The sequence below is a fragment of the Akebia trifoliata genome, chromosome 12 (genome assembly GCF_017979445.1).
Source record: "Akebia trifoliata isolate Shusen 1 chromosome 12, ASM1797944v1, whole genome shotgun sequence".
NCBI classification, from domain to species: Eukaryota; Viridiplantae; Streptophyta; class Magnoliopsida; order Ranunculales; family Lardizabalaceae; genus Akebia; species Akebia trifoliata.
In genome coordinates, this window is record NC_141386.1 from 7106959 (window position 1) to 7127265 (window position 20307).

The 20307-nt window shown below is 32.1% G+C and overlaps 1 long non-coding RNA gene across 3 annotated transcripts in view; it reads right to left on the minus strand.

Moving 5' to 3' along the window:
* Positions 1 to 3623: 3623 nt before the first annotated feature.
* Positions 3624 to 20307, minus strand: part of LOC147388817 (uncharacterized) — a 29136-nt gene continuing 12452 nt past the window's right edge. The window contains exons 2-5 of one of the 3 annotated variants that reach the window (XR_015170427.1): positions 9361 to 18220; positions 8930 to 9018; positions 8190 to 8301; positions 3624 to 6583 (exon numbers count right to left, since the gene is read on the minus strand). This is a non-coding gene — a long non-coding RNA (uncharacterized LOC147388817). Of the gene's footprint in view, positions 8302 to 8929; positions 9019 to 9360; positions 18221 to 20307 lie in introns of all 3 variants that reach the window. The other 2 variants (XR_015170428.1, XR_015170426.1) reach the window with 2 other exon arrangements.

Genomic DNA, 20307 nt, shown 5'->3' on the forward strand with positions numbered 1-20307 from the left:
GTTTATCAAGAAAATTTCATATGTCTATCTTTAAGAGGAGATGTTGAAATTTTATAGAATTATAAATTTTTCTATAATTTTTTTTTAGAATTATAAACATTTTAAAATTAAAATAGTTATTTTTTTTAAAAAAATTTTCTATGATGGGAAGATCATCCGGAAAAAAAATCAGTCCAATTTAAAACTTCTAACCCCATTAAAAGTGATTTAGATGTTGATCGTTGATTTTTTTACCAATAATTTGAAAATCACTTTTGATGGATTTAGTAGTTTCAGATTGAGCTGATTTTTTGTGAGGATGATCTTCTCATCCTAAACCTCGCAAAAAATCAACTCAATCCTAAACCTCTAACCCATATTTGAAAAACCATTATTTTTACATATGTCCTATGAACAACCCCATATATATATATATATATATATATATATATATATATATATATATATATATATATATATATATATATTTATAAGGGTATTCTAGTAATTTTTATGCATTCTATGTGCATTATGTTAGATTGCGTATTATGCAGGTATTTTGTTTATCAAGAAAATTTCATATGTCCATTTTGAAGAGGAGATGCTGTCGAAATTTCTATAGAATTATAGATTTTTCTATAATTTTTTTAGATTTATAAACATTTTAAAATTAAAACAATTATTTTTTTAATTTTTTATATAATTTTATTATATTTATATATATTTAGTATAGTTATATATTTATAGGGGTATTCTAATAAATTTTTATGCATTCTGGGAGTATTATGTTGGATTATGTATTATGCAGGTATTTTGTTTATTAAGAAAATTTCATATGTCTATTTTAAGAGGAGATGGTGCCAAAATTTCTATAGAATTATAGATTTTTCTATAATTTTTTTTAGAATTATAAACATTGTTAAAACAATTATATTTTAAAATTTTTTATATAATTTTATCATATTTATATATATATATTTAGTGTAATTATATATTTATAGGAGTATTCTGATAATTTTTTATGCATTCTAGGTGCATTATGTTGGATTGTGTATTATGTAGGTATTTTGTTTATCAAGAAAATTTCATATGTCTATCTTTAAGAGGAGATGTTGAAATTTCTATAGAATTATAAATTTTTCTATAATTTTTTTTTAGAATTATAAACATTTTAAAATTAAAATAGTTATTTTTAAAAAAAAAATTTCTATGATGGGAAGATCATCCGGAAAAAAAATCAGTCCAATTTAAAACTTCTAACCCCATTAAAAGTGATTTAGAATGTTGATCGTTGATTTTTTTACCAATAATTTGAAAATCACTTTTGATGGATTTAGTAGTTTCAGATTGAGCTGATTTTTTGTGAGGATGATCTTCTCATCCTAAACCTCGCAAAAAATCAACTCAATCCTAAACCTCTAACCCTATTTTGAAAAACCATTATTTTTACATATGTCCCATGAACAACCCCATATATATATATATATTTATAAGGGTATTCTAGTAATTTTTATGCATTCTATGTGCATTATGTTGGATTGCGTATTATGCAGGTATTTTGTTTATCAAGAAAATTTCATATGTCCATTTTGAAGAGGAGATGCTGTCGAAATGTCTATAGAATTATAGATTTTTCTATAATTTTTTTAGATTTATAAACATTTTAAAATTAAAACAATTATTTTTTTAATTTTTTATATAATTTTATTATATTTTTATATATTTAGTATAATTATATATTTATAGGGGTATTCTAATAAATTTTTATGCATTCTGGGAGTATTATGTTGGATTATGTATTATGCAGGTATTTTGTTTATTAAGAAAATTTCATATGTCTATTTTAAGAGGAGATGGTACCAAAATTTCTATAGAATTATAGATTTTTCTATAATTTTTTTTAGAATTATAAACATTGTTAAAACAATTATATTTTAAAATTTTTTATATAATTTTATCATATTTATATATATATATATATTTAGTGTAATTATATATTTATAGGAGTATTCTGATAATTTTTTATGCATTCTAGGTGCATTATGTTGGATTGTGTATTATGTAGGTATTTTGTTTATCAAGAAAATTTCATATGTCTATCTTTAAGAGGAGATGTTGAAATTTCTATAGAATTATAAATTTTTCTATAATTTTTTTTTAGAATTATAAACATTTTAAAATTAAAATAGTTATTTTTTTAAAAAAATTTTCTATGATGGGAAGATCATCCGGAAAAAAAATCAGTCCAATTTAAAACTTCTAACCCCATTAAAAGTGATTTAGAATGTTGATCGTTGATTTTTTTACCAATAATTTGAAAATCACTTTTGATGGATTTAGTAGTTTCAGATTGAGCTGATTTTTTGTGAGGATGATCTTCTCATCTTAAACCTCGCAAAAAATCAACTCAATCCTAAACCTCTAACCCATATTTTGAAAAACCATTATTTTTACATATGTCCCATGAACCACCCCATATATATATATATATATATAGGGTCCCTTTCAGCAACAAACATTTTGACAAACATTTTGGCAAAACATTTTTCAAAACATGGGTTAGAGGTTTTGGAATGGGCTGATTTTTGGTGAGGATGATCTCTACGGTGAGGAGATCATCATCACCAAAAATCAGCCCATTCCAGAACTTCTAGCCCCATGTTTACAAGTTGAAAAATCGTGGACCGTCCATTTTTTGTAAACCATTTTTGATGGGTTAGAAGTTTTAGAATGGGCTGAATTTTGGTGATGATGATCTCCTCACCGTAGAGATCTTCCTCACCAAAAATCAGCCCATTCCAAAGCCTCTAACCCATATTTTGAAAAATGTTTTGCCAAAATGTTTGTCAAAATGTTTGTTGCTAAACATTTCCCATATATATATATTTATAAGGGTATTCTAGTAATTTTCATGCATTCTGTGTGCATTATGTTGGATTGCGTATTATGCAGGTATTTTGTTTATCAAGAAAATTTCATGTCCATTTTGAAGAAGAGATGTTGTCGAAATTTCTATAGAATTATAGATTTTTCTATAATTTTTTTTTAGATTTATAAACATTTTAAAATTAAAACAATTATTTTTTTAATTTTTTATATAATTTTATTATATTTATATATATTTAGTATAATTATATATTTATAGGGGTATTCTGATAAATTTTTATGCATTCTGGGAGTATTATGTTGGATTGCGTATTATGTAGGTATTTTGTTTATCAAGAAAATTTCATATGTCTATTTTAAGAGGAGATGGTGCCAAAATTTCTATAGAATTATAGATTTTTCTATAATTTTTTTTTAGAATTATAAACATTGTTAAAACAATTATATTTTTAAATTTTTTATATAGTTTTATCATATTATATATATATATATATATAGTGTAATTATATATTTATAAGAGTATTCTGATATTTTTTATGCATTTTGGGTGCATTATGTTGGATTGCGTATTATGTAGGTATTTTGTTTATCAAGAAAATTTCATATGTCTATTTTAAGAGGAGATGTTAAAATTTCTATAAAATTATAAATTTTTCTATAATTCTTTTTTAGAATTATAAACATTTTAAAAATTAAAATAGTTTTTTTTTTTAATTTTGTATATAATTTTATTATATTTATATATATTTAGTGTAATTATATATTTATAGGGGTATTCTAATAATTTTGGTGCATTATGGGTGTATTATCAACCTTTAGGGTATTCTGGTTATTTTACCCTAATACAACAGATTTTAGAAGTTGTATTAAATAATAATTACCAGATTCTGGTAAACAACACAACACATTTACAAAGCTCTATCAAACAAGCTTTTAAGTGTTTCAACTTCTGATAGTAGATTTTGACAGTAGAAGTTGACAGTAGATTTAGGCAGCTGAATCAATCGGGGTCTTAGTGTTTTAACCTTATCAAGAGAGTTACACAATTCTTCATCATAGCCAAGCATGTGTAGTGTATGTGCATAGTATACATTATGATGCATGAGATAAAAATGAGTTTTTAAAAAAATGGCTTCAACCTCCATCTTTTCGACCAAATCGCCTCAAGAATTCCATATCCAAAGTTGAGATTCAATCTACTCGGGATGAAGGAGGGTTCTCCATTACATCCTAAAGGTTACTAAAAAGAAAAAGAGAGGGATAGAAGGAGAAGAGGCAAGTTATAAAAAAATTTAAAAAAAAACTATAACACCTACTTTGTCCCCTTGGAAGTCTTGAATGAACTTGAGCTTGAGAGATGAACTTGAGAGTTGAAAGATATAGTTGACGGTTGAGAGAGTTGAAGGTTAAGAGAGTTGAAAGTTGAGAGATGATGAGTAGGGATTTTGATAGAATTTTAGGTTGAGAGATGAGACTTGAGAGCATAGATTGTTCATAAGGTTTAGGTTATTTCTTTTTTGATTTTTCATTTGTATGAGGATAAATATGACATTTGTGAAGAAACTTAAAAAACATTATTTAATCTTTGATTTTTTGGTAAATAAATGTGAGAGAACAAAAAAATACTTTTGGAAAGGTGAATAAAGGAATGACATGTGTAAAGTGAAGTGGTGGGTAAAAAGTAGACCTTAATTTATTTGTAAATAACTCATAAAATAAGGGTGGAAGTATATTTTTAAAATGGACTAATGGGAAAACAAAAGTACTTTTGAGAGAGTGAGTAAGGGAGTAACATGTGTAAAGGTAGAGTGATAGGTGAAAAGTAGACTTTGGTTCATTTGTAAATAACTCATAATGTAAGGGTGGATGTATATTTTTTAAATGGACTAATGGAAAGCTCCATATATGTACTTGAAGATTTCCACATTTTAAAGGTATGATTGGAAGTTCTTTCAACTTTATGAATTATTACCAAAGACCAAAATAATTTTTTGGTTTGACCATACATTTTGGAAATGGTATTCTTGGGTTTTCACAAGAGGGAGTTGACTCTCCAATGAAGTTGAAACATTGGGTATTGAGGGCTTATGAGAGATCAACATGTGTCATCCTTTGAGGAGGTGTGAGAGAATGGGCTTGATGTTGGGCTGAGAATGGACTTGGGTTATAGGCTTTGAAATTTGAGAGTTGATTTGGTTTTGGATTTAGAGAATGTACTTGGATTGTGGTTTGGGTGATGGATCGATTAATGGAGAATGAATATAGATTATAATTAATTTATGAGAGTGACTATAAAATTAGAGTGGATTAGGAACAAGGGTTGGGCATTCAAAACTATATGACATGTATGCATAAATGCATGTATGCAAGAGGAAAATGTGCCAAGTGGCAATTTTTATGCAATATGGGTCTATTGAAGGGTTTTGGATTTTTGATCAAAATCTATTTTGAATTTTTAGAAATTCCCGATGGATTCGTGCAAATTAGGGTATCTACACACGCTTTAGGAAACCGATTCAATATTAAAGAAGCCCGAGCTTCAAAGAGATCACATGCTCAAAAGGAACCCAAGTTCCACAACTCAAAAAGCCTATGCTCCAAAAACCATAGAGCTATCGCTATAAGCTAAGTTGCATGGAGCTATCGACTCCCAATTCGAAGAGTCAGCATGATGATAGGTTTACGACTAAAAGCTCTTGTTTTGAACCAAGTTGCATGGAGTCATCAAATCCCAACTCGAAGAGTTGGTACAACGATGAGTTTACGACTAAGAGCTCTTGTTTTAAACCAAGTTGCATAAAGTCGTTCACTCCTAAATCTAAGAGGCAACATGATGCCTAGTCTATAATTAGGAATTCAAATTCCATTCATAACCAAGTTGCATAGGGTTACCTCCAACTCGATGGTAAGTCTATCACTAAGGATCAATGCACTACATTAATTAAGTTGCATTAGGCAACTCCTTGGTCAAAGGGTTGACGACTAGTCAATGATGCAAACGAGTTGCATGGGGGCAACCTCTAACTCAAAAAGGGCAACAAAGTACTAAATTTAACTTTGCTAATCCCAATAAATGAGAGTTATTCTTAGAATCTTCGATCTCATCAATATCCAATGTCCTAAGAGGGGGCATTGTAGGAACCACAAAAGTCGCACTCATTGGGATTAGTAAAGTTGCAATATCAAGGCATTCAGACCTGGTTCAACCCATTAACCAAGTACCAAGAGTCTAGCCCATACCTCAATTGATTTGCCTTAAGGGATCCAACCCTTTAACCATGGCCAAAGGTTGTTCAACCTTTATATTGGCCAACCACTTCACCCTATCAACCCTCAGGGAGGTTTGACCTCCTATGGAGCCGACTCCTTCACCCAACCAAACCTCAAGAGGTTCAACCTCCCTATTGGAGCCAACCCCTTCATCCCATCAACCTTCAAAGAGGCTTAGCCTCCCTATTGGAACTGATCCCTTCACTCTACCATATCTCAATAAGGTTTGGCTTCCCTATTGGATCTGACCCCTTCACACCATCAACCTTCAAGGAGATTCGACCTCCCTATTACCGTCGAACTCTTCATTCTTTAAAAGCTCAATAAGGTTTGACCTCCTCAAGAAGTTGACCCTTTGCTATTTAATCCGCAATAAGTCTGGACTCGGCACGGATTTCTGCTTTCCTTGAATTTAAAGCCATCCCTGCCTTACGTATAAAAGGAACACCTGTAGAGAAAGATTGTCATCTTAATAGAAAAAAAGGGGCATAATAGAATGTTACAACAGATGATTCTTAAGTTTATTAGACGCATAAAGAATACATGGAAGCAAAGTCCATTATCCTCGAAAGGAAAACTGATTAGGTAAATATTTCAAAATCGTATCTGATTACATAAGTTTAAGTAATTCTATCCATCTTTATAGAACACTTCTATTATTTCCTCTTAAGGCAAAAAGAAGAAATGAGGAGTTCCATCCCCAGAATTTTATTTCTTCGTTGCATGGCATCCTTCTTATATAGCTTACCATTCAAATTATTTAGGTGGGATGTTGCGGCTGTGGATAAGCTTCCAGAATACATGTCTATGAGTTATCTAACATTATTAGATGTCATCAAAGAACTTGAAGAAGAGATGATAAAGGAAGAAAGATTTTATTGTGTATACTACGCAAAAGAAGCAGTATGGCATATATAATTCTAGCGTAACTGCTCTTTCATGTTTGACGTATTATAATAGATGTTTCTCTTATTAAGAAGATTATAATTATAGCTTTATAACAACATATTGGTTTGATTCATTTAAAACAGATGAAAACTTTGGTAAAGGCCTACTTTGCCAAAGCAAAATGGTACACAGCAGAATACATACCACAATTTGAAGAGTACTCAAGTCTTTCTACAGTGACATGTGGGTACCCTATGATTTCTGTCCAATCTATTATTGCCATGGGAGAAGTGGCATCAAAGGAAGCATTGGATTGGGTCATTAGTGTCCCCAAGATTGTTAGGTCTTCTGCTATTGGTCGAACCCTCGACGACATCCATATTGATGAGGTTGGTAAATATGGAAAGAAAAAAATCATTAATGTAAATAGTTTTAAGCATATCGGTTCTGGTTATACTAACATATACACATTTCACAACTAACACCTACTGTTTTTAAAAAATTGAAGGTTGAACAGGCTAGAGAAGCTGCTTCTTCAGGTGTTATGTGCTACATGAAGCAACATAGCATTTCAGAAGAAGAGGCAATTGAGTAGATGAAAAGATTGACCACAATTGCATGGAAAGACATAAATCAAGAATGTCTTAAACAAAATCCATTCCCTCTAGACATCCTTAAGCCAATTCTCAACTTGGCGCGAATGATGGAAGTCTTGTACTGACATGAAGATGGATATAATGATTCAAGAGGTCGAACTAAAGATAATATTGCCTCAGTTCTCATTAATCCTATTAACATTTGATCATAGGAAGCTAGATCTGCAAACCTTGTAACTTTTTTAGAAGAATAATTGTAGCAAAGGTAGAAAACCTTTCAATAAAGAGGGTAAATGTTTTTATTCTATCTTTTGTGATAAGAACTTTCTACTATTGAGTTTTGTAAGAGTATATATCTTTGAATAATGGTAATTAGTTACACCAAGAAGTTTTCAAACCCTTGATTATTCTATTTATTGTAAAAATGTTGACTTGAGGTGCTAAGAAGATTGAGTTGCATGGAGTTTTGTACCACACAAAGCTGTAACTTACCTGACAATGCTCCAAGGGAAATTAGTCACAAAAATTCAAAAATAGTGATATACTATATATAACAAAAAGTAAAGCTACCTTAAAAATATTATTTTTCTGTCTTTATGGCATTGCTTGCTAGCATACTTAACCAATCCATGGAAAGGCCAAAAGAAATAACAATGTATGATCTGTATCTTTAGCTAGGAACCTGTATCAAATGTTTCGTTAGAAAATCAAGGCATGCACGTTCAATGATAGCACAAAGAAGAATTCAGCAGCAGGTGACAAAGGACTAAGAAAACAAAATACTATAACTGAACAACAAAAGAATGGGTAGTAAGTAGGGTCAAGAAAACAATTCATTAATTGCTTGGTGTTTTGCTTAAAGAAAATAAAGAAAGATATTAAGGATAAAGTTATGGACCCATTTTGAACACCAAAAGAATAATAGTACAAAACTAAATAGGCTGCAAAATGTTTAAGAATAAATAAATAAATCTTTGCCATTAGGGGGCCACTGCTATTTTAGGGTTGATTTCCTAATGACAGATTATGAAGTGCCTCCAATTGGCTGCTGAAACTTATGCTCACTTCGTGATTGTTTTAAGATACTTATGAGGCAAGTCAGTACGAGTTCTGGTTTGGATACAATATCCAAAACAGAACTGACCAATTTCCATTCCAATAACAACAATACAAATTTTATGTTTTAGGTCCATAATCGGGTGTTGTACACTTGTCCCTATAAACTGTGCAAAATTACTATTATCTTAATAAAATATATATACTCTAGTAATATTAAAAATGAGAGGAACCAAACAATTTCTTGATCTTACCGAATATATGTGGCTGTGTCCAATCTTTAGACACATGATCAAGAAAATGACCCACCAATTCCTTGATCTCCCCAACCATGTTGGCAGCACTTTGAAGGAAAGTTAGGACATGTGTAAGGCATCAACAAACTCAACTCAAAAGTAAAGCTCAAGAATATAAATACATTTCAAGGAAGTAATAACTAACATTTTGCAAATATAAAACAAAAATGCCAAATGGTCATCTAAAAGTGAATCCCCAACACTTTCATTCTCTGGGTAGGGGAAAACATCTGAGCTGCCACGATAGCTTTTCATGATTAATTCTTAAAAGATCAAACAAGAGATTAAACTCTATATTGATCGGAATTCCAAAATCACTAAAATTCAAACCTAGGGATCAAAGACATACCAAATGCAAGGATTCTTAGCCAAAAACGACAGATTTTTACCTCAAATCCACAAATCGACGTAGCAATACTTGCGAAACTCAACCGATTGACTCCAAACGCAATGATGTCAGCCAAAAATTAGCAAATCAAATCAGATCTAACTAAGAACGCATAATAGGGTTCCAAAATCATAAAAAATGATAGATCGAAGAGAAAATTGAAAGAAGGCAATATCTTACATGGGAGACAAAGGGATTTCAACAATCCCAGCCTTAGGTTTCGCAAATCTAAACAAAGAATCGATCGACACTGAGGAACGAAATGGAATTTCTCTTTGAAATTGATAATCTTCCTCAATCCTAAGTTTGTCGAGAAACGACTGGATTTTCGAGCAACTTTTCATTTCCCTCGAATTCTTTCTGTCTTTCGTTCTTATAAGAACGAGAGAGAGAGAGAGAGAGAGCAATGAGAGGGTTAATCGAGAGGGTGTTGTAAAGAAAAAGGTGGTTGGACTGGCTGAGATGAATGTGCTAGGGAAGTGGCTTCCCGATAGGAGGGTAATAGAGAGAGGAGAATGAAGGAGATGAAGGTGAGACAAGGGTTGTTGTGAGTGTAGCTGAGGTGAGGTGGAGCAGACGAAGTGGCCGTGGGGGAGTTGAAAATGCAAGTAAGTGGAATCCCCTATCTTCTTCTCCTTCCCTTTTCTCTTTTCCTTTTGGTTTATTGTTGTTATGAGGTCCCCTCATTGCTGTCTCGTAAGCCATCAAATAAGAAAGAGAATTTCCCTATTTATAACCTCTATGCATGCTCCTTTTCCTTTTTCCCATTTTTTTTAGAAACTTTTTTTAGTTTTTAAAGAAGATTCTACTAATATTATTTCTTTCCTTTTATCTTTTGTTTCTACCTTCCTTTTTTTTGGTCGAACCAAAAGGGGTGGGGAAAGTCACGTGTCCATGTGAGGGATTTATCCCACTCATCGCCATCTTCTTAAATTGATTGTGGATCCATCCAATCGATTTTAAATCTTGACTTTTGATTGGTGAAATTAGTATGATTGGCTCATGCATTGGCTTTAAAGGGCTTCAATTGGTTATTTCCATAGTGATTGGTGGGTGAGATTTACTGATTAGATTGGCTTGATTAGTTTAATCCTTTTATTGATTGATTGAATTTTAAGTTTGTGGATTGATTCAATTGGTTTGGTATTAAGGGTTAATGTTTTAATTCCTTTGGCCCAATTGGTTAAGATAAGTTGATGATTTTATCAGTCAAAATAATTTGTTAAATTTCGTGAAATGTTGCATTGATAGATCAATTTTTAATTTTTAATTTTTAATTAAAGTTTTGATTTTCCGAATTTGAGGTTTGGATTTTGTGATTTTATGTGAACAAAGTTGTCATTTCATTTGGCGAAAAATTGTCATTTTATGTGGCGATGAGTGTCATTCCACGTAGATGGAAATCGTCATTTCATACGAGAAATTTTTTCATTTTATATGAAATTTCTTCATTTTATGTGCAAATTCATAATTTTATTTAGTGATAGATATCATTCTAAGTAATGGAAATTGTTATTTTATGTGAAAATTCATCGTCCTAAATGCAAGAGCTTCTAGATTTTATTTGATTTACACGAATGTTTTTATTTTTGTTCCGAAGTCACATTTTTCTATCGAAGTGAAGTTCCTAAATATGATTTGAGCATCAGGGGTATTTTGGTCATTTTTTTAATTTAAAATTTTAACTAGAGACTTATTCTAGTTCTAATGTAATTATTTCTAAATCCCGAGATTGCATTTTCCTAGCATTGTGAGGTATTTAGTTATTGAAATGCGTGGCAATTCTAAGCGTACGTGCTTGACAAATTGAGTGTAAACAATAACGATGATCCTAAGCATGCCTAATTTCTAAGTTGAACATGTCGAAAAAGAGAAAGAATAGAATCATGAAACACCAAAAAGAGATCAGATAAAATTAGGAGATGATCTTTGATAAGCTTTCAACTTATTTGCATATTCTGCGCTCATCAGTAGGAATTCACAACAACCTAACCCTTGTTTTTAGGGTAGGCTAGACCGAGTTTTCTCACCCCTACATCTCATGGCCCCTTTAAAAGTCTTTCTTTCCGTGGAAACCAAATAAGTTATTGAGATTTTAAAATTTCTATAAACGGAGTTGGTTTCAAAACAATGGTTGGAACAATGTAATTAGGACAAACGATTTTCATAAAAATCTAAGAAATATTGTATGAAGTGATTCGTATCTACATATTAGGACACGCGCATGCAAAAAAAATCCAGTAGGATCGTCATGTTTTGGCAGTGCATCGTAATGGGTAAGGAAATCTTTGAATTTGATTAAAAAAATATATTCACCAGATTGTGCCATCAAGTCAAGACAAACTTCCTTTGATCATTTCTCAAAAGAATCATTAACAATCCCTTAGTGATAAAAAATTGCTCTTCTTCGTTGCTTATATAAACCCTTATACAATTACAAATATCGATATTAGCTCGAAAGAGCATTTTTGCCTCATCAAATCATTCATCTTGGTTGGTCTCACCTTTCTCAACCGTAGTAAAGCACCAACCTTGGCCTTTATTGATATAGAGGTATTCAATAACTTCTTACTTATTCCATTCTTTATTTAGGTTCAACATACTATATGATTATTTAGTTACTATAGATTTTTATTTTTCAAATTAAATAGATTAAGATCTATATTTTCACATTTGGGGTAACATTTTAGATTACTTAATTTTTCATGGTTAGTCATATTTGCTCATATCAATATTATATAAAATATAGAGTCTCGACGATTAATACCTATTTATCCAGGTACAAAAGACAATTTACTCTCTCTACCACATTTTTAATTTCAAATGCCACGATGAAATGAAATATGTTGTTTGGGGTATGGATCGCCATTATATTTTTTTTCTTTATGTTATAATTATTACATTTTTCTCTCATTTCTTTCATTTGAAGAAACTTCCTTAGATTTGGATTTTTACTCATTTGAGAAAAGTTCTTCAAGGTCTAGGCCTCCCTTGACTTTCAGAATAGGTCAAGTTGGATAAGTTGATTTGGCATTGACTGTCCAATAATATTGTGTCAGACAAATTGAACCTTCGATGGGTCCAATGAATATATATTAAAAATTAGTTAGATATAAAAATATTTTAATATTTATAATTATATTTATTTCAAAAAATGATAATAAATATACATCTTGGCCAAGATTCTATATGACTTGGGTAAAGTTATGCATTAATCACATTATATTTTTTAAATTTAGGATCAAAATAGGCACAATAATCGATTTGATTACAATCATTCTTAAAATCTTGTTTCTAATTTACATTTTTTTTTCTCGCACATAGATAATCGAAGCTAATCAAAAGAATTTTTTTTTGGTTGAAATGAGTTCTCCAAACTCGTGGGAGAGTGAGATCAATAGAAATGGATATCCTAGCAATGGAGAGGATGATTGGGAAGGGTATAGGCCTAGAAATAGTCTAACTGCACTGGTTGTGGATAACACCAGTGTCCAATGCTTAGTCCACAACACGTTCGTTAAAATTTTTGGTGTGGAATACGAAGTGATCAAGGAGGAGCAAGACACTTTCAATCTGCACCGAACTGGAGCTTACTTTGATCTGATCTTCATTGATATGGATATGCCCGACATCAATGGTCCTCAAGTAGATATGCTTCAAAAAATTGTTTATGATAGGGTCTAGGAAATTACTTATTAGCAATGTTTTAAAAATTTAATCGTTTTTAGATTGAAAATCTATCAAATTAGTCATACCATAGTCGAACCTTGATTCAATTTGGTTTGACCAACTTATATTTATAAAAAAATATATATTAAAAATGTGTATACCTTATTCCTTAAATTACCTTTATTTATTTTCATACAATTTTTTTTTAATTGAACTTTTATTGACTGAATTAATTTTAGAAACAATGGTTTTTTATGGTCTAGGTGAAGTACTTCTACTTCTAATTGGCCTTTTAGCAATTAACTTATTTTGTTTAGATATTATATTTATTAACTTAAATATAATGGATATTATTAGTGTAAAAAATTCTTTTATTATTTTTAAATAACGAAACACTTTCCTTACTAACTTAGTAAGATTTTAAGCTTTACTAAGGATCATTTTGCTCAATTGGATTACCTTGCTAACCCTACAGTCCTCTAAAAAGTTAGATTAAAAAAAACAAATCTTTTTGGGCTAGATCGGAGGATTTAGAAATGGACTGCTATCAAACTTTCACCAAACTCCCAAATTTAAAATTAAAATTCAACTATAAAAAATAACTTTTTTTCAAATTTCATAGAATTTTGTCCTCTACAATCTTAAAGCATTAGATCATGTTTTTGGGTGCCACAAAGTGAACACAAGGGACCTTAGCAAGGGTGAAATCCTTACTTAGTAAGGCTAATCGGATTCTTTGAAATATGTGAGTGAAGAAGAAGAAGACTTTTGGTTGGTCAATCGCTGGGTTTGTTTTTCATTTCCCACAGACGACGCCAAAAATTGTGGGGATTTTTTGAATCTCCCACTCCTTAAGATACATGTTAATGATTAGATCTTCAATGAGATCAATGTTACAAAGAATGATTAACTCCTCCTCGGGATATGTATTACAATAAATGGACAATTCCGGTCGTCTTCTTCGATTAAGCTTTTAAGTCTCTACTTGTAGTTCGATGTTGCCTAAACTTGAAAAGGCATTGGTGGGTTGCCGGCCAAGGAGCCTCCGACAATCAAGTAAGATCTTAATTAAGTTCCAACGCAAGAAGAAGAGAACTAGTGTTAGAGTATTATGTGTGGCTTTACCTCATACCTTGAATGGGAGAAGTCTCCCTATTTATAGATTGGACTATTTAAGGGAGGTAGCAAACTCAGTTGTAACCACTCTCCCATGTTCTCTAGAATTTATAGTAATAAAAATTTATGATGCTTTGATGATAATGAAGACACATTTCTCATGGTTATTATAACCTCCATAAGGAGTGGCCTAAAATATATAACTACTTTAACTCGATGACTGTTCAATTCCTCAAATTGACTCAGTCGAGTTATGTGTTTCTAACTTTGTCGGGTACCATGTATTTTTACCTTGGTGGTAGAGCATATTATAATGCCCTCTACTACTTGGGTAGCTTTATAGTAATTAATTATAATACTCTATTATGTTGCTACTTGGGTAGCTTCACATAATACTCTTACTGTATCAATCTCCTTAGAATAATTCCCAAAAATAGTAGGAGTAATAGTAGTAGTAATAACGTTAGTAGTGTCTACTATTAAGAAAATGTAGTAGAAAAAGAAGAAATAGTAGGAGTAGTAACTGCTAAGTAGGACAAGAGAAGAAGGAGAAGTATCAGTAGTAATAATTATTGAGCAGGGCAGGAGAAAAAGTAGCAACAGTAGTAGTTGCTAAGTAAGGCAGGAGAAAAAAAAAGTAGTAACAGTAGGAGCTATTGATGCTGACAGAACTTGGTAAAATCACTCTAGTGTTTGAGGAAAAGAGCAAATGATGTAGCAAGGGGTCGGTTCCTTGAGAAGGCCAAACCTCTTTCAGATAAAAATAGTAAGGAGTCAGTTCCTTGAGGAATTTAGAATTCAAATGAAAATATAAAGGGTTAGCTCCTTTAGGTGTCCAAATCTCCTTCAGATGAAAATACCAAGGGGTCACAGGGAAAAATTTTTGTAAGTCAACTTTTCTATGGATATGTTGCTGAAATTTTGAGAAAATTAGTTTTTCACTATTGATTTGTGTTTATGTTTATTTATTGTGTTAGATGTCTTGAAATCTAGTTGGTGATTGATTACGTTTATTTATTATGTTGTAGTAAATCTAATTAGGTTCTTTGGTTGTGTTGGAAATTAGTAAGGTATTTAGAATTGCTTTTTTGGTTTAGTTAAGATAATAATGGCAATTTGTATTGTGTTAGAAATTGGTTAAACATTTGATATGTTTAACTTTATAATAGTTTTGGTCTAAGTAGTTGTATTATGAGATATGTAAGGTTGTTGCATGATTTAAATTGTAGATGAATGACTCAAATGAGGAGTATGAACAAAATAAAAATATTGTTGTGGTGGCAGCAGCAACAACTACGGCTGTTGCAGCTGTTATTGCTATCACACATTTGCTACGTATACCTAAATAGACACATTAACAAACAAGAAGATAGACAAATATATATATGAACTCAATATTGCATAACAAACACAAGAGATGACGTGGCTATTGAGTCATTCCAACGACTATGTGCTTTGATTGGAACCCATGAGTGACACCAAATAGGGTAGAGAAGATGATGATGAGGTTTTTACACTTGATCAGTCATAATCTACGTTATAGGGTGTTGGAGGCTCAATTCTACCGATCTCAAGAGACAATTAGTCATCAATTCAATAAAACTTTGAATTACGTACTTAAATTGTGTAAGTGTCTTGTGGAAGATCATGCAAACACATTGTATAAAGATGGGACCCCAATAGAAATTAGCAGCGACCCCTGATATCCGTCATACTTCAAGGTAAAAAAAATTAAGCGTTTGTATAATCTTATCAAATTAAACATAATCCAATTTTTTCAGGATTGTGTGGGGACATTAGATGGAATGCACTTTGTTGCTATCATTCCAAAAGAAAATTAACATAGATTTCGAGGTAGGAAATGTGGGACAACACAAAATGTCTTGGCAGCGTGCTTGTTCAGCTTGAAATTTACATACGTCTTTGCCAAGTGGGAAGAATTTGTACATGATCAATGGGTATCAAATGATTATCAATTACATTTCCTTTTGATTAGTTTGAATCTTTCAATAAAATTAGCGATTTTTTATCTTTCACACTAAAACTTCAAAAATTTAAAATAAATTATAGCAGTCTTTATAGGAAAATATTATCTCATTGATGCAGGTTATACTAACGAACTGGGATTTATTACGCCATACTATAACTCTTGTTATCACATTAGTAAGCATAGAGGATGCATCCTGGAAAATTATAAAGAATTGTTCAACAAAAGACATGCGCAACTTAGAAACGCAATTGAAAGAACGTTTGAAATTGTTAAAAAGAGGTGGCCACTACTATCTTCAGTCTTACTACCCATTATGAACAAGTGAAGATAGCAATAGCTTGTTATCCACTGAACAATCGCATAATGGGGGTTGAACCGAATGATCCACTCCTATTAGAAGTGGATGAAGAGATTCACAGCTCGACTAACAATGCAGCAGTCCAATCGAGTACACAAAATATATTCTGAATGCGTCATATATACAATAACTTCAAAAAACATTGGAGCAGATATTGAAGAATTTAGTATATAAGACTGCTAAGACTTGGAAGATATCGAACTTTAAAAGGTCTATGTCTGCCTTAAAGGAGACATCAGAGTCTACTTTTCATTGGATGGACAGTATTGGTGTTGAACACTGGTGAATAGAGTCATAATAATACATCATAATCGTTCAATAATTGGATCGTGTAAATTCAATATCTTTCAGACACATTGTTTGTGGAGAGATACTATTTCATGTTGATTTGATCTTATACGTAAAAGTAAGATGAAACCGATCGACGTTGGTGTAGACAACCCATTTTGCATCCCCTTAATCAAACAATCCGGGCTCCATGATAGATACTATCCATAGTAAAATATTATCTTACTGTAGAGGAAGAGTGATTCTGAGATTTTTTTCTCTCTCTTAAGGGTTGGGATTGGGAGGGCCCTATTCATTGTTGTGTATTTTGTATATTGTGTGGAATGCTTGTCATTTTTATATGGTGTTTTTGGGTTTTGTGAGTGACTTCTGTTTTGTTGTGATGGGACAGTTGTGCAATTGTACTACTACAAGAGTGAGCCCATTTAGAGTGAGGTTTTGGGGTTTGATAAATATATGTATCGACGAATCTAAAGTGATCTTTTCTGATGATTTTATGGGAATATGGGATTGGATTGTAGACTGTAGTAGCAAGATCTGGATTTTTTGGTATTGCTCATTGCTGCTCCTTGTACTATTGGTTAGTCCCCTCAACCACTTTTAATACAACTATGGATCTACCTTTTTTTTTTTCTTTTTTTTTTAAACTAAGTATTAAAAGTTGCGTATTCGGAACAATATCTCGTCACAAACCAGTTCAACATTCAGTTTTTTGTTTTTTTCAAAAGTAGTTCCACATTTATAGATTGGTATGGGTTGAATGCAGTGAACCAGGTACTAACAGATTTGTGAGTCCAATTATTGCTGGTCATTGAATTTTATTTTGGGTTAGACAAATCCAATAGCATTGGGACTAACTGCGTTGTGAATTTTCTTTCAAAAAAATTAGGTCTCATAATATATAGATGCAGCACAAATAAATGGCATGACTGAGTCATCAAAGAAGCTTGTATGGCTGCATTAGCTCTCTTAACTTCACTGTGGATGGCCTATTTTAAAATGTCATAAGGTGCAATTCAATTGGAAAAAATGGGGTTAGCATAAAGAGAACAATACGAAACCTACCAATATGTCAAAGGCACATAATTCATGTACCTTGGCTTGATATGTAAAATAATTATACAAGTCTACATATATATATATATGGGTCAGGTTCCGTTGAATTAAGAAAAATGACAAACAAAAACACGATCGTGATTCAGTAAGTATGAAATCTTATGGCTAAGATTTGTGTGTATTCTGAATCCCAGTAATGCATATTCATTGATACACATTTCAAGGAAAATATTCGTTGTTGGATTTCTTTAATGGGCTGTAAGAGATCCATTCGAGTACGAGTAACTTTATGGTCTTGGTTTGCATTGATAATGTGGATCTTTTACTCCACATCTCCCTTCCCTTGTGGCATCATTCAGATTTTCCATCTAAAGATTGATGATTCTGTAAATTAAATCAATTTGGGTCAAAGCATAAGTTTCTTCAGCAAAATTCCACACATCAACAAGAAATATCATCATCTCACATGCACCGTAGCTTTCGATGAGCATAACTTTGAGATCTTTATAAGAATCACTATTATAATATATCATTGGAAAGTTAACCCAAAAGGTACCATTTTCCTTTATGTATCATGGGAATTTTTTCTTCACAGATATTAGAATAGCCTCCTTTTTGTCTCTCTCTTTCCATTGTTATAATATGAATAAAATAAATCCCTTTTGAGTAATATACGACCAACTTTTCAACTTATGTAATCCTCAAGATACATTTAGATAGAAAACAAGATGGTGGATGACTTAATTGTCCCCCGCCAAATTTGCTAGAATCTCAAGGGTAGAAGAGAGGTTTTTTCAAGATGATATTTGGTGTGGATCCTAAGAAAATAATGGAGGGTTGGATTATTGGTGGAGAAATTACTTGTAAGAATAAAAAAATCACACTCATTGGGATTAGTAAAGTTGTCAAATCAAGGCATTCAGATCTGGTTCAACTCAATCCAAACCCAATTAACCAAGTACCATGGGTCCGACCCATACCCTAATTGATTTGGCCAATGGGGATTCGTCCTTTTAACCATGGCCAAAGGTGGTTCGACCTTTTTATTGATCGACCCCTTCACCTCATCAATGCTCAAGGAGGTTCGGCCTCCCAAGGAATTGAACCCTTCACTCAACCAAACCTCAAGGAGGTTCGGCCTCAAAGAGGTTCAACCTCCCTATTGGAGCCGACCCCTTCACCCCATCAACTCTCAAGGAGGTTCGACCTCCTTATTGGAGCCGGCCACTTCACTCTTCCAAACCTTAAGTAGGTTCGGCCTCCTCAAGGAGCCGACCCCTTTCTATTTCATCCGTAATAGGTTTGGACTCCTCAAGGAGCCAACCCCTTGGTACTTTCATCTAAAGGAGGTTTGGATTTCTCAAAAAGCTAACCCCTTGGTACATTCATTTGAAGTAAGTCTGAACTCCTTAAGGAGCTAACCCCTTGGTATTTTCATCTAAAGGAGATTTGGACACCTAAAGAAGCTAACCCTTTGATATTTTCATTTGAAAGAAGTCTGAATTCCTCAAAGAGCTGACTCCTTACTATTTTTATCTGAAAGAGGTTCAGCCTTCTTAAGGAACCGATCCCTTGCTACATCATCTGCTCTTTCCCTCAAATACTAGAGTGATTCTACCAAGTTCTATCAGCATCAGTAGCTCCTACTGCTACTACTTCTTTTTTTTCTCCAACCTTACTTAACAGCTACTACTGTTGCTACTTTTTCTCCTACCCTGCTCAATAATTACTATTACTATTAGTTCACTTTCTTCTCTTGTCCTACTTAGCAGCTACTATTCCTGGTATTTCTTTTTCTTCTGCTACTTTTGTTTAGTAGTGGACACTACTATCGTTGTTACTACTACTATTACTCCTATTTTTGGGAATTATTCTAAGAAGATTGATACAATGAGAGAATTATGTGAAGTTACCCGAGTAGCAACATAATAGAGTACTATAACTAATCACTATAAAGCTACCCAAATAGCAAAGGGCATTATAATATGCTCTACCACCAAGATAAAAAATACATGGTACCCGACAAAGTTACAGACACATAACTCGACTGAGTCAATTTGAGGAATTGAACAGTCACCAAGTTGAAGTAGTTACATATTTAAGGTCACTTCTTATGGTAGTTATAATAATCATGAGAGGTGTATCCTTATTATCATCAAAGCATCATAAACTTTTATTACCATAAATGCTAGAGAACATGGGTAAGTGGTTACAACTGAGTTTACTACCTTCTTTAAATAATACAATCTATAAATAGGGAGACTTCTCCCATTTAAGGTATGAAATACAAGCCACACATAATACTTTAACATTAGTTTTCTTCTTCTTATTTTGGAACTTAACTAAAATTTAACTTGATTGTCGGAGGCTCCTTGATCAACACCCTACCAGTGTCCTTTTAGGTTAAGGCGACACCGAATTACAACTAGATACTTAGAAGCTTCATCGGAGAAGATTATCGAAACTCAGAA